This window comes from Equus caballus, chromosome 25 (assembly GCF_041296265.1).
Source record: "Equus caballus isolate H_3958 breed thoroughbred chromosome 25, TB-T2T, whole genome shotgun sequence".
Classification (NCBI taxonomy): domain Eukaryota; kingdom Metazoa; phylum Chordata; class Mammalia; order Perissodactyla; family Equidae; genus Equus; species Equus caballus.
The window spans coordinates 9,916,764-9,939,826 of record NC_091708.1 but is presented as its reverse complement, the minus strand read 5'-3'; the positions used below and the strand labels follow the sequence as shown (position 1 = coordinate 9,939,826).

Below are 23,063 nucleotides of genomic sequence, written 5' to 3'. Positions count from 1 at the left end.
TCGGAAGCGAGCCAGGGATGACCACCCCAGGCCCGAAACTCCCACTCCTTCTTGTTGAGCTCGTTGGGGAGCGATGTTTGGGGGAGCAGAGTAACGGGAGGGAGAAGGGCATTGTCTGGACTTCACCAATTTACATCCATTTGTGCCCCATCTCTATACTCCTAGTGTACTTTATGCGGGCCCCTCTTATGGGTCTTGTCAACCCACCCCAGCCTAAATTCTATGAAGTCTTTTCTGGGCTATCTGACAATGAAGGAAGGATTTCTGAAGTTTCTCAGGAATCGCCCTGTAAATATTAATAATTGAGATAAGGATAAAAGAAGAGAACACCGAATGTAAGTATTTTCAGATACTGTGCCTGCTCTCTTCATCCCCTAACCAGGACTGTAACAGACGCCAAGCGCAGGCCAGACTTCTTTTCAGGAGAAAGAAGGGGAGCAGTGAAGGAGCAGGGGGAAAGGGGTAGAGGTTGGGGGTGGGAAGAGATGGAGGCAATCAAAAGAGCTGTCACCCTGAGGAGTGGAACTCTGGGCACAGAACTTTGTAATGAGGATTTTCGTGAAATAATGGTATGGTTTGCGATGTAATTCCCCTCTTGTTTTCAAGGGCACTTAGTAAAGACTTACACTGCTGTTCAATGCTTTTTTAGAGTCCCGTTTGTATTTCCCTTGGATGCACCACTGACCTAATTTTGTCCTCAAAGTGACAAGATACATTCCAGTTAAGTAATATAATTTTAATGCTGTTACTATGAATAGCAACGACTCTTTATTGAGCGTCCGTAATACGCCAGGTCCAGACACTTTTGTAATCTTCCTCACTGCATTTAATTTTTTTCTAATTGACTACAGATGTTTTCCCATGGTTGTTGATTCACAGACTTTTGCAGTTACAATCTATTCCTGGAGTCATAAACTCATTTGTCTTCGGTCATCATGAAGTGGGCTGTGATTAACGGTATAAAATCGACATTGACCATGTGGGTCAGGCGATCAAGGGAGGAGCAGAGACTGGTCAGTGGACAGTCCCTGCCCCAAAGAGGCAGCTGCTCCTTAGTCCCAGCCCATTTTTGCCCTGAGGAAACGTGGCCTCATTGTTCCTGAATTCTGTGTAGTTTTTCCCAGAGAAGTCAGAAATGCGTTTTCACATATTCCTAATTTTTAAATTTTGTGTTCTCGTTGACAATTTTTAAACACAAATCTTTAGGGTGACTAGCTTGTGGCCTCTCTATTAAAATGGGCCAAAGAAGAAAACATAAAATTAATATCACTTGGTCAGAAAAGCTGAAGGCCCTCGGCACGTGAGGAAAAACAGATCGGACCGGGACAGAGATTGCCGCAAGCTTTCTGCAGAAACTCGGTTTCTTTCTTACCAGGTTTGCACCCTTTTAGGTCTGTAGTTCTCTAACCGCTGGATTTCCCAGAAGGAAATTGGGCACTGGATGGGGATGACACAGTGAGATCGTGAAGAAAAGAGCTCAAATTTAAAGGACAGGCTGTGCTCCAGCCAAGTGAGGCCACCAGATCTGTACTCGGCTTCCCTGCGTTTTCCGCTGTAGCAATCTCTGGGACTGTTCCTACTGGGGTCCAGAGGAGAAATCTACTCTTACAATCCTCCCACCTGCACAGTGCGCTCTTGCGAGTTCTGTTCTAAGGCAGAGAGAGGGTCGGGACGGAGGAAGGGCACGGGAGTAGGGGAGGGAGGGTTAGATCCTCGGGCTCAACAATGTCAGAGCAGGGAGGGACCTTAGACAGCATTCCAATTTTTTAAAATCCTTTATTTCTTTAGATTACAAAACTAAGATACACTGTGGTAATGGATTGATATAAATATCCTTCCTCTCCTGCCTTTGTTTGCAGAGGGAGAGACAAGCTCACAAGGGAAGTGACTGTGCAGTGTCATCCAATTGGAGTGAAGGGGAAGTTTTCATGGACACAGACACCGGTACTGAGCAGGATTGTTTCCAGTAGAAAGGGAGGAAGCTGAAATGTTGAAGAGAAGCTTTACTCAATTATCTCTTTTTATATCTGAGAAGAGACTGGGAAGAAAAACAAAAAGACTAAGGCTGTCTTTTAAATATATATATTCAGTGCTTATTATGGTACTGTGCTCAGAGCCTTGTATGCTTTTTCACTCAAACCTTACCGCCCCCCAGAGGGAGGCCCAGTTATAGTTATTCTCCTATTAGGAATGAGCAAACTGGGGGTTAGAGGGCTAACTAACTTGCCCAATGCCACACTGCTGGAAAAGCGGAGTAACCAGAATCCAGGTCTCTCCGACCCTCAAGTTGCAATCCTGTATGTCACCTGTGTAGATTAAAAACAGGAGCCTCTGCCTCTGGGCACAGGAAGCCCTGCACCAGAGCTCATGGACATAGGGGACATTCCGCTGTACACTGGCCGTGCATCCTGCCCCAAGCTCGTGGCCCTTAACCACTATGCAATGTAGTTTATCAAAAGAATGACGATATTTTCACTATAAGTCTGTGCTAATTCTGCAAATTGTCTCCTTCAATTTTTATTCCTAAGTGAGAGAATGCGGAACAGATGTGCAGTACCTGCTGAGAGAATGTAAGACACAGATACAGGGAAAGGGAAGAGAGTCATACTGCTCAGACATGATGGCACCATGTCTTGGTCAGCACTGGAGAACCCTGGAGATCTGGGTTCCAGGCCTATCTTCTGCCATATGTCAGCTATTTGACTTGGGTCTTGGTTTTCTCCTCTGTAGAGTGGTACAAGGAAGGGATTGGACCAAATGAATTCTGAGGTTCCTTCCAGCTCTGAGGTCTATGGTTCCAAGAATGGATAGAGGTGCCCAGTGGGGAGATGTTTAAAAATCATCCAGAAACCTAACAAGCAAAAGAGAAGAGACTCATATGCAGTAGAAGACAGGCAGACTACAGAGATTGTCTAATCCAGTGTCTGAAATGTTGAAAAGTAACATCCAGTCTCTGCTGAAATGAGCCTTTGGCCCCTCGAGATGGCATCGTTGGCCAGTTCTGATGGTTAGAATTTCCTACAGTGATTCAAGGTTGCTTTCTTAGTCCTAGCTGTGCCTTGGGGACCATGCAGCCCATTTCAAATACACTTCCTCTAGATAGTTCTTTAAATATTGTAAAATAGTGAGTATGTCTCCCCAGAGTTGTCTCTTCCCCAGGCTAAACGTCCTCTGGACTGCCAGTCATCACTCAAAGGACATGGCTTTAAGTCCCCTGACCCAGGCGCATCCATCCCATATACATCAATCAAGCATATCACATGTGCCAGGTTCTGTGGGAGTAACGGGAATACAGAAGGTAAGTAAACACAGTCCCCGCCTCAAGGGGTTCATTATCCAATGGGAATGGCAGACAAACAGAAACTCCTGAGCCATTGCACGCCTCCCCCCACCCCCAGAAGAAGGTGTGTAAACACAGCGGGAGCCCAAGAGGAGACGGTCGGTCCCGCCAGGAGGCCAGGGAGGCTTCGTGGAGGAGGTGAGGCTTCTGTCTCTGGAGATCCACGCAGGAAGCACTTTATCTTCCCCTGCATCTGAAGACTTTACCTCCTTCTGCCTTCTCTTCTTGGCGTTTCTCTACACATCCCGTTGGAGTGTTATGTTTCAGGAAAATTGTTAAAAATATGTTCATCTGCCACCTTAGAAATGTTTTCATAAGGAGAAAATCTAGCAGCTTGTGACGAGAAGGACTATTTCAGCACAGAAAGGCCGAGATCATCTCACCAGCTCCCATTCTTCTTCCAGTTCCTCCAAGCTGGCTTCCTCTCTTTCATCATTCTTCTCTTTTTCTTCCTCTCTTTCAGTCTTTCCCTCACTCTGCCTTTCAAGTTATTCCTCACAACACAGCTTTTTTATAAACTCAAACGGGTTAAGTGACTTGGCAGAGGGCACCAGCTGGGAAGTGGCGGGAGCAGGATTTGAACCGAGCTCTTCTGATAAATATTCACCTTCCGTTACAGGAGAAGAGGTCACAGAGTTTCTACCTGACCCTCTGCTAATGCAAGAGTGCAGATTTGAAAACATAAGCGTTTCTGTGACATGTCAAAGCTCAGGCCCAACTCTCCCATCTAGCTGCCCTCGATCCTTCCTGGATAAAATACCCTGTCCTAACGCTTTTAACCTGCTTCTGCTAAATGAACATATATCCAACTATTCCGTCATCACCTTCACATTAAAGAATTGTCTTCTCATGGTGTCCTGAGCAGATAGATTGGTCAAAGTCCTTTATCTTATCTTGGAGGGATGTGGTATGATATAGTAAACATGATTTTCCTAAACTTTAATAATTTGCATACCACTTTCATGATTTTTACCATATTTTTGTACCAGTTACACTACATCTTAAAAATATTTTGATCTTAATTCATTCACCTTTTTTACTTAAATTTTAAAGGAAACTTTAAATCACTATATAATATCCCTATTGATAAAATCAAAGCTTGATGTGCTTTTTATATGTTTCCTAAACATTAAAATGAATGCATAATTATTAGCATCTTTAAACGTTTGTCCTGCGCTACTTAAATAATCTCAGGAGCACGTCAGTGAAACCAGGGCTGCTGCTTGCAAAACTCCAAGGGCATCATTTGCGTGATGGTCACCTCAAAGCTGTTCAGGGCACAGCCTGTGGTTATACACGTTAGCCCTGAGTAAACCCGGGGAACTTTAAGAAAGAGTGGAAAATAGAAGGAGTACTTAGTGGGAGTGTGTAAACTTGTGCTCTAGCCCTGGGACTGACCCTGATTTGCTGTGTGGCCATAGGCAGATCTCCCCACCTCTCTGAACCTCAGCTTCCAGGTCTGAAAAATGAGGGGGTTGAATTGGAAGAGTTATCAAGGCCCCTTTCAGTTGTTGTAATCCTTCTTTGGAGTAGCTGTAGTCATTTTGGACATCATTCTGAGGCTTTTGCTAGCTTTTAATCCCAGAGGAAAGCCTTGCTGTCACTGTCATTCAGCCAGATACAGTGGGTACTTAGACTGAGGAAAAGAATTTTCTTTGCTCCTGTGCTCAGGAGCTAAGATCAAGCAAGTCTTCCAAGATGGGGTTCATGTTGGGAAGAAGGCAGCTCCGGGAAAAATTATGAGTTTGATGTTACTATACAAAGTCAGCTGTTACCACTCCAGTTATAAATATTGCTATTTGTGAGGTTTTTTCCCTCTTGACTAGAGAGTAAACTCTTTGAAGGCAGGGCCTGAAATCCTCACAGTGCATTAACACAGTGGGATCTCAGTAAACGTTTGAAAAGGGGAAGGGGAAGGAAAGGATGAAGGAAGGCGAAAAGGGAGGAAAAGAAGTAAAGGGAAGGAGAGGGGACTGGGGGCTGACCCTTCTATTCCTTAGAATACGCTAAATCATTTTAGCTCATTACAGGAGTGACACCTAGATGTGAAAGGGGAATATTTCACTATTTCTGCTCGCTGTCTTAATTTTCAAGAATGCATATTTCAATAGTAGAAATGGCATGTAGGACGCTTTTCTAATCCTTTCACCACAGATTAGACTATTTTGTGATTTCCCTCATATATCTTTGATCTATTATTCGTCAGTGCCTCTGGTTTAAATAATTTATATGCAATTCTAACTATTATATATTTCCATTCACTTATTCACTTATTCCAAATATATTTTGAGCCCCTACTATGTGTCAGGAACCATGCTAGATATTGTTGAAAATGTAATGATGAAGAGACTATGGTTCACGACTTCAAAGTTTTTATAGGCTATTTTGGGAGACAGACAGGTAAATTAGAATAGACCCCTGACATTTCTGACTTACTATTCATTGTTTCAGCTATTCAATTCACAAATAGCCTCAAAGATCCATGACATGAATTTAGTTGTAATGAGAATAATTATGCTGATGTTGGGGGCTGTTGAGAAGATTAACTGAGATAACGCATTTTTAAACACCCGGCATGAATTTGAATCAAGAGCACTGTAAGACTCTCATACGAGGGACTCACTTGGCTAGCCAAGCCAAACATAGGTGAGCAACTGGGGTGGGTTGCAAGGAGGAGGGAAACATGGGTAGAATATCCCATCCTCCAAATTTGGGGGAGGGAAACATTTCTTGTAACCAATAAAAAGATAGTAGACCATGAAAAAATACAGGAAATCAGCTGTATGAATTGTAAAACATAAGTCACAGTCTAAGTTCTTATGTGGCACTCTTTTAAGAAATCACAAACTATTTATCAAGGTTGAAAAGAAGAAGTGTGAGCACACTGGCGTAAATCAAGCCAAGATCACTCTTTCTGCGTCTGCACCTGGATGGCGTTCTGTTTCCCTGTCCGTACAAATACAGTTGTTCATATCAATACTTCCACAGCTTTGCATCACTTAGAACAGAAATTTATGACTCATTTTTAGCTGTCAATCTGTGTTAACTCTGACGACGTTATTTGAAATTATCAGAAGAAAACTTCTTTTCTTTTTTCAGTTTTGCCCCCTGGCCTCCTTAAAGTGGCCATACTCTGAGTAGCCTCTCTTCTCTGTCCGTTTGTCTCTCTCTTTCAGCCCTTACCGTTTTCTCCTGCCATTGTCTCTTCCCTGCCTCCTCAGAACTGTTTGGTGAGGTTGGTCAGGTGGAATTAGTGTCTCCGAGACTGGAGAAAACAACTGTGTCCTGGTGCGTCTGAAGGTTCAGGACCTCGGACAGCAACACCAGTGCCCTCCCCATGTAAACTCTCACCAGGCTGTGCCTATGCAGCCAATAACAAACAGTAATCATAAATGTGTGTGTCGGGGACCTGGCATAAGACTCAATTTTATAAGTGTTTTCCTAGCAGAATAAACAAAGGAGAACCAAGGAGGGAGAGATTGAATCTTCCTATAGAATCTGGGGAAGTCTCTGGGACCTCAGAGAACAATAGTCGTAGTATCCAGTTGTTTGAACTAAAAGCAATCTCAGTTGTCATTTTATATAATTTTAGTTTGAAAAAAGTTTTGCTTAGTGTATCAGGATCAGGATTGGCTGCATATAACAGAAAACCTAAATAAATAACCTAAAAATGAAGGTAGAGGTTTGTTTCTGTCATGTAAAATAAGCCCAGAGAGAGTCAACACAGAGCTGATATGGAGACTTCACAGTCACTAGAGACGCAAGATCCTTATCTCTTTCCCTTCCGCTATCTTTAGTGGATTCGATTCTGAAGGACAGCTCATGGTCCAAGATGGCAGCTCAAACTTCAGCCATTACATTCATATGCTAGGCAGAAATAAGGAGAGGGCAATAATGGTACCTCTGTTACCTAAGTCAGCCTCTTTTAAGGAGACGTCCTGGAAGTCCCACCCTACAGCTTCCATTCACATCTCACTGGTCACCTCTAGCTCCAAGAGAGGTTGCACAATGTAATATTTTCAGCTGAACACATTACAGCCTGTAACAAACTCAGAATTTTGTTAGTAAGGAAGAAGAGGAGAATAAATATTATATAGGCAACCTGCAGTCTCTGCCACACTTAAGCTCTGTAAGGGACCTTGTGGGTCATGTTCTCTGTACCCAGAGCCTAGCACATTGAATGAGAGCATGCATAAATAAACTGCATTTTAGGAAAATTGTGAGGTCTCTGATTCCTCTTGAAGGGTCTCCTCATTGAACTCTATTTCTAGAATTTCCACTCACTGGTATTTCTTCCCCTCTGAAGTCGCCTTGGGCAAGTCTGCCTTTTTCTTTTCCTTTCTTCTTTTTTTGCTGAGGAAGATTAGCCCTGACCTAAGATCTGTTGCCAATCTTCCTCTTTTTACGCTTGAGGAAGATTAGCCCTGAGCTAACATCTGTGCCAATCTTCCTCCACGTTATATGTGGGTTGCCACCGCAGCACAGCTGGTGAGTGGTGTAGGTCTGCATCCAGGATCTGAACCTGTGAACCCGCGCCACCAAAGCAGAGCACACTGAACTCAAACACTACACCATGGGGCCAGCCCTAAATCTGCCTTTTTCTTGCATGGCAAAACCTTCAGATATCTGGAGACAGATATCTTCTCATGTCCTGTCTTCTTCCACCAGAACTTTGCTTCTCCAGGACCATGACCTCCACCCATTCAGCCATTTCTCATAAGATATGACTCCTGGATTCTCCTTTTCAGCTTGATTTTATGGCAGAAATTTTGTCCCGCCTGAAGGCAGGAAGGAATAAATCCATTTCAACCATGGGCAGTGCCTAATTTCAGGTGCTGTATGGGCTCCAAACTGACAAAAATAAGGCCTTATAAATTATTATATTTATTCTCCTGCAAGTAAATGTCTTACCCAATACAGTAGTTCCCCCTTATCCACAGGAGATACATTCCAAGACCTCCAACGGATGCCTTAAACCACAGATAGTACCGAACCCTGTCTATACTATGTTTTTTCCTATACATACATACCTATGGTAAAGTTTAATTTGTAAATTAGATAAGAGATTCACAACAATAACTAATAATAAAATAGAATGATTATAATAATGTACTGTAATAAAGGTTACCATAAATCTTAGCATTCTCAGCATATGATTTTATTCTTTCCTTAGTAAGTCAAGAACTTTCACCTTTTCAATTAAAGGAAGCACTTTATGGCTTCTCTTTGGCGAATCCAAATTGCCAGCATCACTGCTCTTGGGCTTTGGGACTGTTTTTAAGTGAAATGAGGATTGCTTGAACCACAAGCACTGCAATACTGAGATAGTGATCTGATAACCCAGAAGGCTACTAAGTGACTAATGGTGGGGGGTGGGGCCGCATATACAGAATAGATACTCTGGGCAAAGGAATGATTGACATCCTGGGTGGGACAGAGCGGGATTTCATCGCAGCACTGCAATTTAAAACAAATTGTTTATTTCTGGAATTTTCCGTTTAATATTTTCTGACTGGTTGACCATGGGTAACTGAAATGATGGAAAGTGAAACTGCAGATAATGGGGGACTACCACAGATCGGGGAAAAAAAGGGAAAAACATGAAAAGTAAAACAGCCCAAAAGCTGCCACTTGATATTCACAAATTATTACTTCCCCTGCGTTTTGTACACCAGTGGCCCCTGGCAGAGTGGAGGTTTGCCTTTTGGTTGAAGCCCAGGCTCTGCTTCCCTGCTTCCCTAGAGAGTTGAACATCCAGGTCCCATGCTCCTATTTCTCTTTCCAAAGCTGAGTCTCTCTGATTGAAATACTATTCACACACCTGTACCGTGGGGCTCACACTCTCTACCCTGCAGAGTCAGTGGGAGCTTTTCCAGAAGATGCAGCCTCCAGTCCAAGGCCTCACATTTGCCTGATCTCCCATTAAGCACCCCACTCACCCTTGGGTCCAGCCTATCTTTCTGCATCTGGATCCCCTGAGTACCTCTGCCTTCACATATTTTATGAATATATACACCCACTCATGCAACCACCACATAGATCAAGATATAGACTATTGATAGGTGCCTAGAAGGACCCTTTGTACCTCCTTCCAGTCGATATCTACCCTCAACACCAACCACTATTCGGATTCGTTTTGCCAGTTTCTGAACTTCAGAGAGTGGAGTTGTCCTCTACGTACTCTTTTGTGTCTGGCTTCTTCCCTTCACCATTGTGTCAGAGCGATTCATCCACGTTTGTGCAGCATGTTTTGTTCTTTTCCACTGTTGTATCCATTGTGGTGGAGGATTCCAACGTCATTTCAATTTGAGTCCAATGTGTGGACAAGATTGAGAACCACAGCTATAGAGTCAGAAAAAACAGGGTTGAAATACTACCTTCAAAACTACTTGACTTGCAAATGTCCCTGAAATGTCCACCATCAGGTGGCCTTTGGGCTCCACTAGTTATTTGGTCCCCCTCAGTTACCACAGGCCTCACTTGGCATCAGATTAACTCACAAAGGTCCAAGGTAAGAAACACCATGCCAGAAGGACAGCATCTGGTCCTTCTGTTCCGCAAGAATTCTTGTAGGAGTTCAGTGATTACTCTTCTCTGGCCCCCGGGTGACAGCTCAGGTACAGGGAGACAAGGTCACATCAGTGAATGTGGTGACAACTTTAGTTTAGAAATGCCCTGTCACAAAGAGGAATCAATACGTTACGTCTCATAGGCATAGTTTGCAGGTTCCTTGTGAGACATGAACCTAGTTACAAGAGTCATTGTGCTCAGGGAGGCCCAAAGCCATGGCTTCCCACCAGGGGCTTACACATCCCAGCCCAGGTGCACTTTACCCATCAGGGGTTATTTTTACCGTAAGCAATGCTGCCTAATACCTAGCTGACGCTGCACCTTTATATTAGACTTCCGGGGGACAGGGCTGTAAAGTTAACCAAATTTGTCCTCAGAGAAGGAGAAAGGGAAAACTCTTTATTCACACTCCCTCAGCTGACGCACCGGCCTTTACAGAGTAGTTAACCAAGAGGATTAGGCCTGAAAACGTCCCTGTTCCTTGAGTCAAAAACAATATTTGGCAAATGAAGATGCTTAATAAATGTTTTTTAATGAGCAAATTAATGACAAATAGTAACAGTTAAAGGTTGCATTAACTAAAACCAAAGAAAACCACTTGATTACTCTGTTACCTTGGAGAAGTCTTAATTTCTCGTAATCCCTGCCGCCTCTTTTGTAAAATGGGAATAATGATAATTCACATCTCATTGGGATTGTTGTAAGGATTAAATGAGGTAATGTAGGTAAAAGATATTACAAAAAGCCACACATAAACTCTATTATAGATGGAGAGAGGAGGCCTAGAGAGAGAAAAGGATTTGCACCAGGTCACGTATGGTGGCAGAGCTGTCCAGGTCTCCTGAGTCCCAGCCCAGTGGCTGTCCCCAGTACCATGTGACCTCTTCACACAAGTTGTCTTACCCAGTTAATGGTTAGGAAATCAGAAATTTCAGACCAATCAAGATTTTCGTCCAGGAGAGAAAACTATTGCGAAGGTCCACGTTGCACTATAGACCCCTCACCCGTCCTTCACAGGACACAGTCCATTCAGGTGCACTTCTCCTAGTAGTAAGGGTGAGATCAAAGTTTTCCTCAAGGGCATAAGAAAAAGTGAAACACACATTCTCAGCTTGCTGCTGATTGGCAAATGGAGGGCAAACAGAACCTCTGAGCATTTATTCTTGAAGGCTCTGGTTCCTTTTTTCTCTCCAACAGCCACTGCAGGGAGGGGAATGTGAAAAGCAACATGATCAGAATGTACCGAAAGAGCAAATCTCCATCGGAGTCAGATACCATTGTTTAAAAGAAAGGCGCCATGGACACAAGCCTCAAAACCAGAGGCTTCCCCCAGTGTTCTCTGAATCCATTTTTTTTAAGCTGTTAAAAACACCTTTAAAATCAAGCTGCCACCTTGTGAGAACAGGAAGAGGGTTACCGGTCTTTCCACCACCACCTGCAGGGCTCGCTCTGCTTTAGGCCTCCTTGAGCCACACTCCCCCGACTCCAGCCTGTTCTTCACAGCATGTCAGGGTGGGTTGCTTATAGTCTCTCTCACCAACTTAGCAAAATTCAGTTACAATTAAAATTTGGAGTGAACTGAGGAGAGACTACAGAGATAGTAGTTTGCTTCACAATGCATTTTATTCTCACATTTTCCCATTTGCTAATAATAGTTTCTGACATTGTGCTGGGCCCATTTGTTTTTATCACTGTGAGTTTGGATCAGGTCAGTTTGTGAGTAGGTTCAGGGCTCAGCCTATACCCAGGATGAGAGCTCACTCTGCTATGGCTCACACTGTGGTTGGGCTCAGGGTTCACCCTGCAGCTGTGATTAGGGCTCAGTCTGTGCTGGGCTATGAGTGTGGTCTGTGACCAGGGTAGAGACCTGTCTGTGATTAGCATTAGGGCCCATGCTGTGCTTGAATTGGGTCTCAGCCTGTAACAGAGATCAGATTTGTTTGTGGTGAGCACTGGGATTCCATCAGAGACGGGGGAGAGGGCTCTATTCCAGGAAAGAAGGGTGGAAAGCATTGGTCAGGAGTCCTACATCCTAAGAGCCCATTGAGGGGCTGTCAGGCCAAAGGACTGAGCAGATAGGGAACCAGAGAACAAAGAGCTGGGGCTCAAAACAGAGTTGGCAACCCCCATCGAAATGGCTTAAATTAAAAGGACTGTCAATACGAAGCATGAGTGAGGATGTGGAGCACCTGGAACGTTCTTCTACTGCTGGTAGGAGTATAAATTGTACATCTACACTGGACAACTGCTTGGCAGTCTACATAAAGCTAAGTATATGTATACCCTACGGTTCAGCACTTCCGCTCCTGGAATGAGCAAACAATGGCTACACACAGCACAGGTGAATCCCGTGAAACAGTGTTAAGCAAGGGAAGCCAGACACCAAAGAGTAGATACTTTATGATTCCACTGATGTGAAGTTCAAAAACAGGCAAAATTCATGTCGGATTATAGAAGTCAGAGAAGCGGTTACATTTAGGGGGTGGGATGGACTGGAGGGGGTGTGAAGGAGCCTTTCGGAAAGATGGTATGCCTTATAGTTTGAACTGGATGGTGGTTACACAGTGAAGATATATAAAAATTCTTTGAGATGAACATTTAATATTTGTACACTTCACCGTGTGTAAGTTATATCTCAATGAGAAAAAAGAAAGCAGGTGAAAGAATATAGAAGCATGGTTGGCTAAAGCCTGGTTGGGGAGTTAATTCCACAGTCATGACTTTTCTGCTGTGACAACTGTGATGTTAGTGCCATGGCTTGTTCAGCTGGGGGGTGGGCACAGGGGGTGTTGGGGGTGGGATGGTGCAGCCTTGAAGCAACCACCCCGGGCAATGACATAGTGTAAAAAACCACAGACTAGGAGTCAGGAGTCTTGACTCTGGATCTCAGCCCTCTGCTTAGCATGTAATCCAGTGGGAAGCACTAGTGTGTTGTGATCAGTCATGAGGTGAGTTACAAATTATTCACTGGTGATTATAAACCACTGAAGCTTTTAATAATTTTCTCTTAATCCATTTGAATTCATAATACATGCATTTGGTTAAGAACAAATTAAATCTTATGCAAGAGTATAGAGTCCATTTTCCCCCATCCCTGACTCCAAACACCAGTCCACCAGTCTCCCTCTTGAGAGGCAACCACTGTCATCAGCTTCCTAAATATCCTTCCAGAGATAGTCTGTACATATTCATGAAGGACTTCCCTGAAGAAAATCAGAGCAGACTCAAGGTATGCCTATAATAGTGTTGCTTGCATACTGAATGCTTTCTTGTATTTTCAGAATGGAACTTTTCTTTATAAAAATAATACATGCTTATTTAAAAATTGCATAAAGTAAAAGTGAAAGTTCCCTCCACCCACTCTACCCCCACTCGCTCCTCACTTTCAGAGTTAACCACGGTTAACAGTTTCCTCTGTGGCCTCTCTGACGACTTCATATCTGTGCATGCAAACACACATAGAATATTACTACAAATAGCCAATTTGCAATTTGATTTTTTTCATAACAATATATCAGAGATATCTTTCCACATCAATTACGTATAGCTCTAAACACCCTTCTTAATGGCTGCATAGCATCAAATACTCTTCAGCGGGAGAGAAAGGGATGCAGACATGGCAGGAGTTCCACACGGGAGTGTGTCCCCTGAAAGCATCATCTATCATATGCGTCTCAGAAGGAAAAATGTTGAAAGTAGCTGATTTAATCCATCTGGGTCTCAGTTTCTAATCTGTAAAATGGAGGTAATCATGAGAGCCCTGACTCCCTCCCAAGATTACGTAGAAAACCTCACAAGGACACACAGAGAGGAGGAGAGCAGGTGACAGAGTACTTGGAAAACAGGTGCTGCGCAAACATGAGACACTGTTGTTCCTGGAGGGGAGAAGGGGGGCAGTAGTTCCAGGGTCTGGGGTCTAACAACCAGCACTAATCATAATTGCTTTTCCCACCCTTCCTGGCCGAATGAACTGTCCCTCTTTGCATAATAATTGTGAGCATTTGTTGAGTTCTTCCTTTGCCAGGCATTCTTCTAAGATATGTATAAACAAGTCTGCATTGACTCCCTCTGACAACCCCATGAGACAGGTGCTCTTACTATCCCCATTTGACTGCTGAGGCAACTGAGGCAGACATCTTCAGCATGCGGTGGTCTTCCTTCTGAACTACACCAAACTCTGAGCTGTTCACTTTGGAGGCTGTTGCCATGCTTCAGCTCCGGGGTTGGCCTGTCACTTAAACTGGTGGTTGGGGTGAATGCATTAGAGAAAGAAGTGGCTCATACCACTGGTACCACAAAATAAAGAGCAACCGATGACAAAAACCCTGAGTCTCATAGGTAGTCACACTGCTCCAAGACCCTTCGTGACCCCCCTCTGCTAACTAAAAGCCTAGCTCCTCAGCCTGGTGGTCCAGGCCTTCCTTAGTCTGATCAAATAACCTTTACTGGCCTTTGTGTTATACCACAGGAACTTCTAAAACCATTTTCTCCATCATTTCATACCTGTCTGGGAGCCTGTCATGGTTTGAATTGTGTCCCCTGAAAAAAAGAGTTCTGTTGAAGTCCTAACACCAGATCCTTCAGAATGTGACCTTGCTTGGAAGTAGAGTGGGTGCAGATGTAAACAGTTCTGATGAACTCACACTGGAGTAGGGTGGGCCTGGACTCCTATGACTGGTGTCCTTATGGGAAGATGGCCACAGGAAGAGACCCACAGGGAGAGCACCATGTGACCACGAAGGCAGAGACTGCAGTTACGCAGCTGCAAACCAAGGAAGGCCAACAATTGCCATAAGCCCTCAGAAGCCAGGAAGAGGAAGGAAGGATTCCCCTACGGGTTTGGAGGAAGTGTGGTCCTGCAGACAGCTTGATTTGGGGCCTCTCCTCTCCAGAACAGTGAGACAACACATTTCTGTTATTTTAAGCCACCCAGTTTGTAGTGCTTTGTTACCACAGCCCCAGGACACTAATACGGAGCCTCAGTCATTTAACTCCAGCTCTGCAGACCTGAGCCCAAGATGCATCAGGCCTTCCTCCCCCATCCCGTTCCTGTTCTCTTAGCTGGCCCAAGCATCCTAGGCAGTTTGCTTGTACAACACTCAGACAGTCACACCCATGACACTCCCATCTCTTCCGGCAGACAGCGCACCAGCGGTCTGTTTACTTCTCCACACGCCCTGCGCTGGGTGGCCAGGTCCCCTGCCCCTGCCTCTTCCCAGCTCAGGGCCAGCCCGGCCCCTCTGACGAGACAGTAGAATGAAGCCCCCTTCTGGGTTGCCTAGGCAACAGTGCCATCTGAGTGCCCTGGAGCCAAGCAGCTGTGGCTGCAGGGAAGGGAGACCAAGGGAAGGGGGAGGGAGGGAGGGAGTGTAGGGGAAAGACCCAAGGAGAGTCCTTAAAAGTGGCTCTAGTACAAACCCAGCAGGTGAAGTTAAAGCCGCAGCCTGGCCATAGCCAGCATTATAAAGCAACGTGAAGACTTAAGGAGAGGAAAGACTTCACTCAGGGGATTATACGTGGAGCTCAGCTCTGTGTGTCTTTGAGTCCAAACCCCATTCAAACCTGTGCTTCAAGGCCTTTTGACAGCATGAGAGATCAAAAGATAACAAAATTCAGGCAAATGGGGACTGGCATTTTGCACACCAAGGGCAAATCTTCTATGAATTGCCATAAGGTGCACAGTAAATGAAGAGAAAAATGCTTGTGATTTTCAGCTCACAGTAAGCAATGCCTGCTGCATGCAGGGGAACATGTCGGGGGCTGTGTATGTGGGGTGGGAGCACAGGGAGGAACAAGATGTTACACTTGCCCTCAAGCAGCGCACAGTCCTTCCTTCAATCATTACCACAGGAATGGACTTCTATAATACCATGCTGGAACACTCCAAGGCAATTCTTCTCAGTCCACGGGGTTAATTAGGGCTTCAGGGGGTCATGGGACTCAGTCCTAATCAATCAGGTCATCGCATTGCCCTGGCCACAGATTGGTACAGAGGGGTACATACCCAATCTTAGCCAATGAAGGGTAGTGAGTCTTTTGCTAGGATTGCTGAGATGGATACAAGCTCTCTCTTCTGTGCCAGGAGCTGCCATCGCCATCTTGCCACCACATGGCATCTCATATGAAGCCAACATGGTGGTGAGCACAGCTGAGAGATGAAGGAAGACTGGGAGCTGATGACATCGTTGGAGCCCCCAAATCGAGCCATGCCAGATCCACTCCAGATTTTGGGTTATAGAAGCCAATAAATTCTATGTTTCTTAAAGCAGTTTATGTTACTTCCAATTTGAAAGGTTCAATGACAGATACATTAGAAACTCTTTTAATTGACTAATCAAATTAACTAGTGTGTTCCATTCCCTATGTAAAATATACTCCCAGTTTATGCCTCTGTATACTGAACACTCCGGTACTTTGTCCACACACCTGTTTATGTTAGGTGTGTTTATTACTGCAAGTATGTTTTTAATTAAATATTAAGTAAATTGCATAAACACAAGCATAAAAGGAAAGATATTTCCTGGTTCTATGAAAACTAAGTTGAATGCTTTCAAAAGACTTGATGAAAAGTGAGTATTTCTTTCAAAATTCCTTTTGGTTAGACAGGGATATATCTAAAGTTAAAAATGAAACAATAAAAATAGGGATGGGTTGGGGCCAGCCCCATGTTGTAGTGGTTAAGTTCAGTGAACTCTGCTTTGGCTGCCCAGGTTCATAGGTTCAGATCCTGGGCACAGACCTACAGCACTTGTCAGCCACCCTGTGGCAGAGACCCACATATAAACTGGAGGAAGACTGGCACAGATGTTAGCTCATGGCTAATCTTCCTCAAGCAAAAACAACAAAAAAAAGGAGGATTGGCAACAGATGTTAGCACAGGGCTAATCTCCCTCAGCAAAAAGGAAAATAATAGAAAGAAAGAGAGGAGGAAAGGAAAAGGGATGAGTTTTACACTCAGCTTTGAAAGGGTCTCTCTCTTTTTTTTTTTTAAGATTGGCACCTAAGCTAACATCTGTTGCCATCTTTTTTCCTTCTTCTTCTTCTCCCCAAAGCCCGCCAGTACATAGTTGTATATTCTAGTTGCAGGTCCTTCTGGCTCCGCTATGTGGGACACCACCTCAGCATGGCCTGATGAGCAGTGCTAGGTCCATGCCCAGGATCCAAACTGGCATGACCCTGGGCCGCCGAAGCAGGGTGTGCAAACTTAACAACTTGGGCACAGGGCCAGCCCCTGGAAGGGTCTTTAGGTTCTTTTTATCCTCTGAAGAAGCCAGTGCTGGAGATAGTGGATGATGCATACTGGGTGAGAAGGAGACTATTAATTGTCTCAGAAGAAGGCTTGCAGCTTCCACCTGGGACACCTTGAACGTCTGCTCTGGGGAAGCTGGGCACCAGGTAAGAAGTCTGTCTATCCCGAGACTACCATGCTGCTACAAAGCCCAACCTAGCCCCACTGGGAGAGAGACACACCCTGCTAACCCCCAGCTATTCCAGCCATCTCAGCTTAGGTTCCAGAAAGCAAGGGAGGAAGCCATCTTGGATCTCTAGCCCAGTGGAGCTTTCAGATGCCTCCAGCCCTAGCCACCATCTGACTGCAACCTTATAAGAGATTCTGAGTGGGAACCACCCACCTGAGCTCAGTCTACCCACAGAACCATGAGAAATAATAAGAAATTGTTTTCAGCCACTTAATATTAGGTTGGTTTGTTGTGCAGCAATGAATAACCAGTCTTTTGTGGATGAAAGAAGAGAGTTACAAGAAAAGGGAGGTGGCCCCTAATGTCAAATATCACAAAGAGATCATGGAGGGTGAGAAAAGGCCATTGTATTTAGCAATTGCAAAGTCACCATTGTCCCTCAAGCACTGCAGTTTTAATAGAATGGTGGCAGCAGAAGGCACATTGGAAGTGTTCTTGGGGCAAGTGAGTGGTAGGAAATAGACACAATGGTAGACTGGTCTTTTCTCTTCCTTTCTTTTTTAATAGTTTAACATTTGCTGATGATCCTTGCCTGAATCAATTATCTTATTGGAGATTGCAAAATGGTGATTTCCTAATTCTATCAGTCCTTCTACATTTATTAGCTGACATTCTTCTGTAAAGAAGAGTTTTCACTCATCAATTGGAGATGAACCTAATTTCTTCTTGAAATAGCAGGTTAAATGCTTCATTCTTTCTCTTAATTACCAATTTCCTGAGAAAGGAGTAAGCATCCTAGTATTTTCATTGGTGGCAAATGAGTTTTTCCTCCTTTCTCTCTTCGAGTATCGTTATGGACTCATGTATCACATTTATTCAACGTGTTATGATCAATTATAGGCTAAACTAGTCTTTAAAGAAGCAATGGAGGATAGGGCTAAGGATGTGATCAGAAAATTCCTGGAAGAATATAGTGGTTAAAGAAATACACACCCACACCCCCCCACACACACATTTATCCTTATCAGTAATCAAAAAATGAAAACCAAAACTATATAAAAGAGGAAAAAAACTATAAAATATGCAGCTTTGCTACTGGATATATAACCCAAAGAATTCTCACCCAGGTCCCATAGAGGACGTGTACAAATAGATTCACAGCAGCTTTGTTTTTGGCTGTGGGAATTGGAGACAATTTGGGTGTCCACAGTCAAAGAAATCCTTAGGCAAAATGTGGTGGATGGAGCACTAAGCAGTAGTTAGAAGTCATGGGCCAGGAGCTGGCCCGTGGCCGAGTGGTTAAGTTCCCATGCTCCACTTCATCTACCCGGGGTTCGCCGGTTCGGATCCTGGGTGCGGACCTAGCACTGCTCATCAAACCATGCTGAGGCTGGCGTCCCACATAGCAGAGCCAGGAGGACCTACAAGTAGAATATATAACTATGTACTGGGGGGCTTTGGGGAGAAGAAGAAGAAAAACGATTAAAAAAATAAATTGCTATAATTTTTCTGGAAAGTAAAACCTTTAAAAAGATTAACCTGGGGCCAGCCTGCTGGTGCAGTGGTTAAGTTCGCATGTTCTGCTTTCGTGGCCTGGGATTCATGGGTTCGGATCCCAAGTGTGGACCTACGCATTGCTTGTCAAGCCATGCTGTGGCAGGCGTCCCACACATAAAGTAGAGGAAGATGGACACGGATGTTAGGTCAGGGCTGGTCTTCCTCAGCAAAAAGAGGAGGATTGGCGGCAGATGTTAGCTCAGGGCTAATTTTCCTCTAAGGAGAAAAAAAAAACAATTGACCTGGCAATTCTAGTTTTAGGAATCAAGCCTAAGGAAATAGAAACTCACGCCTATTAGGGTCACAGCAGTGAGAAAAAGGTCAGTGTGTTCTTTTGCCCTCGCCCAGACCCCGTAATGTACATCCCTAGGTGTTTCAGGGAGCCCTCAGAGGAGTTTCACAGGTGTTTGTGATGTGCTTGAGAACAAGTGCAGTCACCAGCTGTTGGAGGTTAAATTCCTCACCTCCTGCTCCAGCCCCTTCCACTGGCCTTGCCCTTTCCACTGCCTTTGCTCGGCATGGTTACGACCGTCATTGAGTTCCATCTCACCTGGAGGGCTTCAGTCGCACAGGCTGCACCGTATTCTTCTGTGGTGTAGCCGAGACTATCTTGCTCTTCTTTTGGTTTTCATACTATTAGAAGTCTATTGTTGTGCAACAATTTTTCAGGAAAGAACTCATTCAGGATTTTCTAATCATCTCTGTCGTCTATCTACCTCCTGCCCCCTCAAAATTTGCAAACCAAGCTGGAAGACAAATGCAAGTAATAGATATGCTGGTCTTGAAAGTGAAATGGGAAATGTAAATCAGAACCACAGTGAGACAGCACTTTACACCCATTAGGATGGCTAATATTTAAAAGAAGGAAAATAACAGGTGTTGTATTGCTGACGGGAATGTAAAATTGGGCAGCCACTATGGGAAACAGTTTGGTGGCTCCTCAAAAAGTTAAGCATAGAATGACCATATGATGTAGCAATTCCACTCCTATTCAAGAGAATTGAAAGCAGGGCTTAAACAGATACTTGTACACCAATGTTCACAGCAATATTACTCACAATAGCCAAAAGGTGGAAGCAAATATAAATGCCCATTGATGGATGAATGACGGATAAACAAAGTGTGCTATATACATGCAGTGGAATAGCATTCAGCTTTAAAATGGAATAAGATGGGTACATGCTACAACATAGTTGAACTTTGAAAACATTATGCTAAGTGAAATGAGCCAGACACAAAAGGACACGTATTGTATGATTCTGTGTCTATGAGGTACTTAGACTAGGCACATTCATAGAGACAGAAAGCAGAATAAGGTACCAGGGGCTGGGGGAAGAGAGAACGGGAGAGTTATTGTTTAACAGGTACAGAATTTCTGTTTGGGATGATAAAACAATTCTGGAACTGGATGGTGGCGATGGTGGAGTAACATTGTGAATGTAGTCGCTACAGACTGAATTGTGTTCCTCCAAAATTCATATGTTGAAGTCCTAACACCCAGTGTGGTAATATTTGCAGATGGGGCTTTGGGGAGACATTAGGTTTTGAGGTACTCAGGGTGGGGCCTCAAGATGAGAAGAGACACCAGAGAGCTTGCTGTCACTCTCTCCCCACCACGTGAGGTCACAGCGAGAAATCGGCCATCTACAGCCAGGAGAGAGCTCCCACCAGAAAGTGACCATGTTGGCTCCTTGATCTCGCACTGCTAGTCTCCAGAACTGTGAGGAAATCAATTTCTGTTGTTCAAGCCACCAGCCTATAGTAATTTTTTAATGGCAGCCCGAGTTAAGTCAGTAATTAATGCCACTGAATTATATACTTGAAAAGGGTTAAAATGATAAAATTACGTTATGTATATTTTACCACAATTAAAAAAGATAGAAACAGAAAGCAAAATGGGCAACCTGCTATCTTGCCTCTCCTTGTAAATCTCTGGATGCCAGTCTCAGAAGGACATTAGAAACTGTATAGTAGTGACTGTAGTCCAGCTCCCTCAGCCCTCTGCCTTATATGCCTGAGGACAGCGAGGTCAGAGAAATGAACTGATCTAACCAGCACCACAGTTCTCTGTTCCTCCTCCTGTATCCCCTGTCTTCAGGAATGGCACCACTGTCACCCAGTTGCCCAAGACAAAAATCTTTGTCATCCTTCATCCTCTCATCTTCCTCAACAGCTAGGTCGTGGTGATTCTACCACCTTAATAGCTCTCTATTCCTACCATCTCTGCCCCAGTTTGTGTCACTTTCATCCCTTGCCAAAGAGCTTTTTAGCCAGCTTTATTGCTTCTCCTCTTGTTCCTCTCCAATCCATTTTCCATGCAGCAGCCAGAGTCTTTCCAAAATCCAATCTGACCATGTCATTCTCTCACTGAACCCTTCAATAGCTCTCTTTAGTTACCTGCGTTAGGTTCAAATGCCTCAACGTGGCATTCGAGATTCTTCATGGTCTTCTGGCCTCCTCTTAATTCTCCACTCGTCACCCAGGCTGCACTCCAGCCCTTTTAAACTTGCGGTTTCCTAAACCCATCATGCTCATTTCTCTTCCTGACGATTGCTGGAGGATGGAAATTTTCAGAGATGAAGATGACAGCACACATGGACGTGGTCCGCCCTTTCTTTTGCACCCCTTAACTGGCAAGGTGAGGCGGCCCAGGGCCCGACCTGGCCCTCTCGCCTGTTTCTTCTTGGCCTGCAAGGCAGCCTCGGAAGGCTCCTTTGGTTACTGGATTAAACAGCTCGCCTGCTCCTTTTCTTCTAGGGCTGTTGGGCAAGGCATTTGACCAAATGGGAGTCGTAAGAGCTGCAACTGGGGTTTGGGGTTTGGGCTCTGGGGTGAAAATAGGTCTGATTTTGCTCAAGGCTGCTGAGCCGTGTCAAAGGGGAGAAGAACGCCATAGTTTAGAGGCAGCGTTTCCGGGCATTCTACGGCGGGCGGGCATTGGGACTGAAGCCCCAGGTAGTAACGCCATGTTATCTGCCTCCTCTGTGACCAGAAAATCAAGAACGGAATTCTGACAACACTAGGTCCCTTGGCCAGTTAGAATCTTCACGTCTTCCCAGTCCAGTTTCCCCCAACCTGCTCCACCTGGTAAACTGCTGCTCATTCTTCAGTTCCTAACTTCCAACAGCATATCTCACCATCCTCCGAGGAGGCTGTCGACCCGTTCAAGGCCTGGACTGTGTCTTCATCACTGTGTCCCCAATGCCTAACATGGCTGATGACCATGTGCGTGAAAGATCACGCCCCTAGTAAGCGTCAGGGTGGAATCGGAAATCTCTGTTGCCAGATTCCTTCACACTTCTCTCTCATGGGGCCAGCCCGCCACCGGAGCACTGGGCCTTGTCAACTGGTCGCCGTCTCTGCTCGGTCCCCAGTCGGGGGCTGCATGGGCGGAAAGGCTGAGGATAACCCTTTACCGAAACGATCGAGTCAGCAGCTCAGCGGCGCCCTCGCCCACATGGCTGCACTTGGCGGCAACCCCAGCACACGGCTGAGCAATTTTGCTCCTCCACGGCTTTGGTACGAGCGTCAGAGAAACAGAGGAAATGGGTTAGGCGACCAGCATCACATCCAAGAGGGGAGGGCGGCCAGGGGGGCCGCGAACCCGCAGACTACTCTCGGGAAAACTGAGCCCAGCTCAGAAGCCGCTCCTCACCTCGCAGCCTCTCCGTCCTCTGAGACGGGCCCGGCGCGGGGCCGGCTTCCTGCCAGTCCTCCAAGGCCAGGGCGTTTAAGCAGGACGGGAAGAGAGTCAGAGAAGGGGGCGCGGGGCCAGGGCTGAGCCGGCGGGCCGCGGCTCCTGACCCAGCTCGGGCGGCGCCTCTCCGTCCGCCCGTCTCGGCCTCAACCGTCCTCTCCGGGCCGGGGCTGACCCATCGCGGAGACGCAGCCTGAGGACGCAGACAGCTTCCTCCTGAGCGTCGGAACGGAAAGCGGGAGGCGGCGGCTGCAGCGCGGGCCAGCGGGGGAGCGAGGCCGAGGCGGCGCAGCCGGGCAGCGGGAGGCAGCTCCCGGGCCAAGCCCCGGCGACCCCGCGGGCGCGAACACCGGCGCCCCGGCAGCCGCGAGCGGAGCCCCAGGCGCAGGCGGGCTTGGGTCGCGGGAGGCCTGGCCCCGGAGGCGGACCCGAGGCGGCGCGCCCCCGAGCAGGCCTCTCCAGCCGGCGGCCCTCAGCCTCC

At 45.6% G+C, this 23,063-nt stretch overlaps 1 long non-coding RNA gene across 1 annotated transcript; it reads right to left on the bottom strand.

The window, feature by feature from the left end:
* Nucleotides 1–12,884: 12,884 nt before the first annotated feature.
* Nucleotides 12,885–22,793, bottom strand: LOC138920708 (uncharacterized). The gene is made up of 3 exons (XR_011432388.1): nt 21,283–22,793; nt 18,868–19,101; nt 12,885–18,749 (listed from the first exon to the last, which is right to left on the bottom strand). It is a non-coding gene; the product is annotated as an uncharacterized lncRNA (long non-coding RNA).
* Nucleotides 22,794–23,063: the final 270 nt, after the last annotated feature.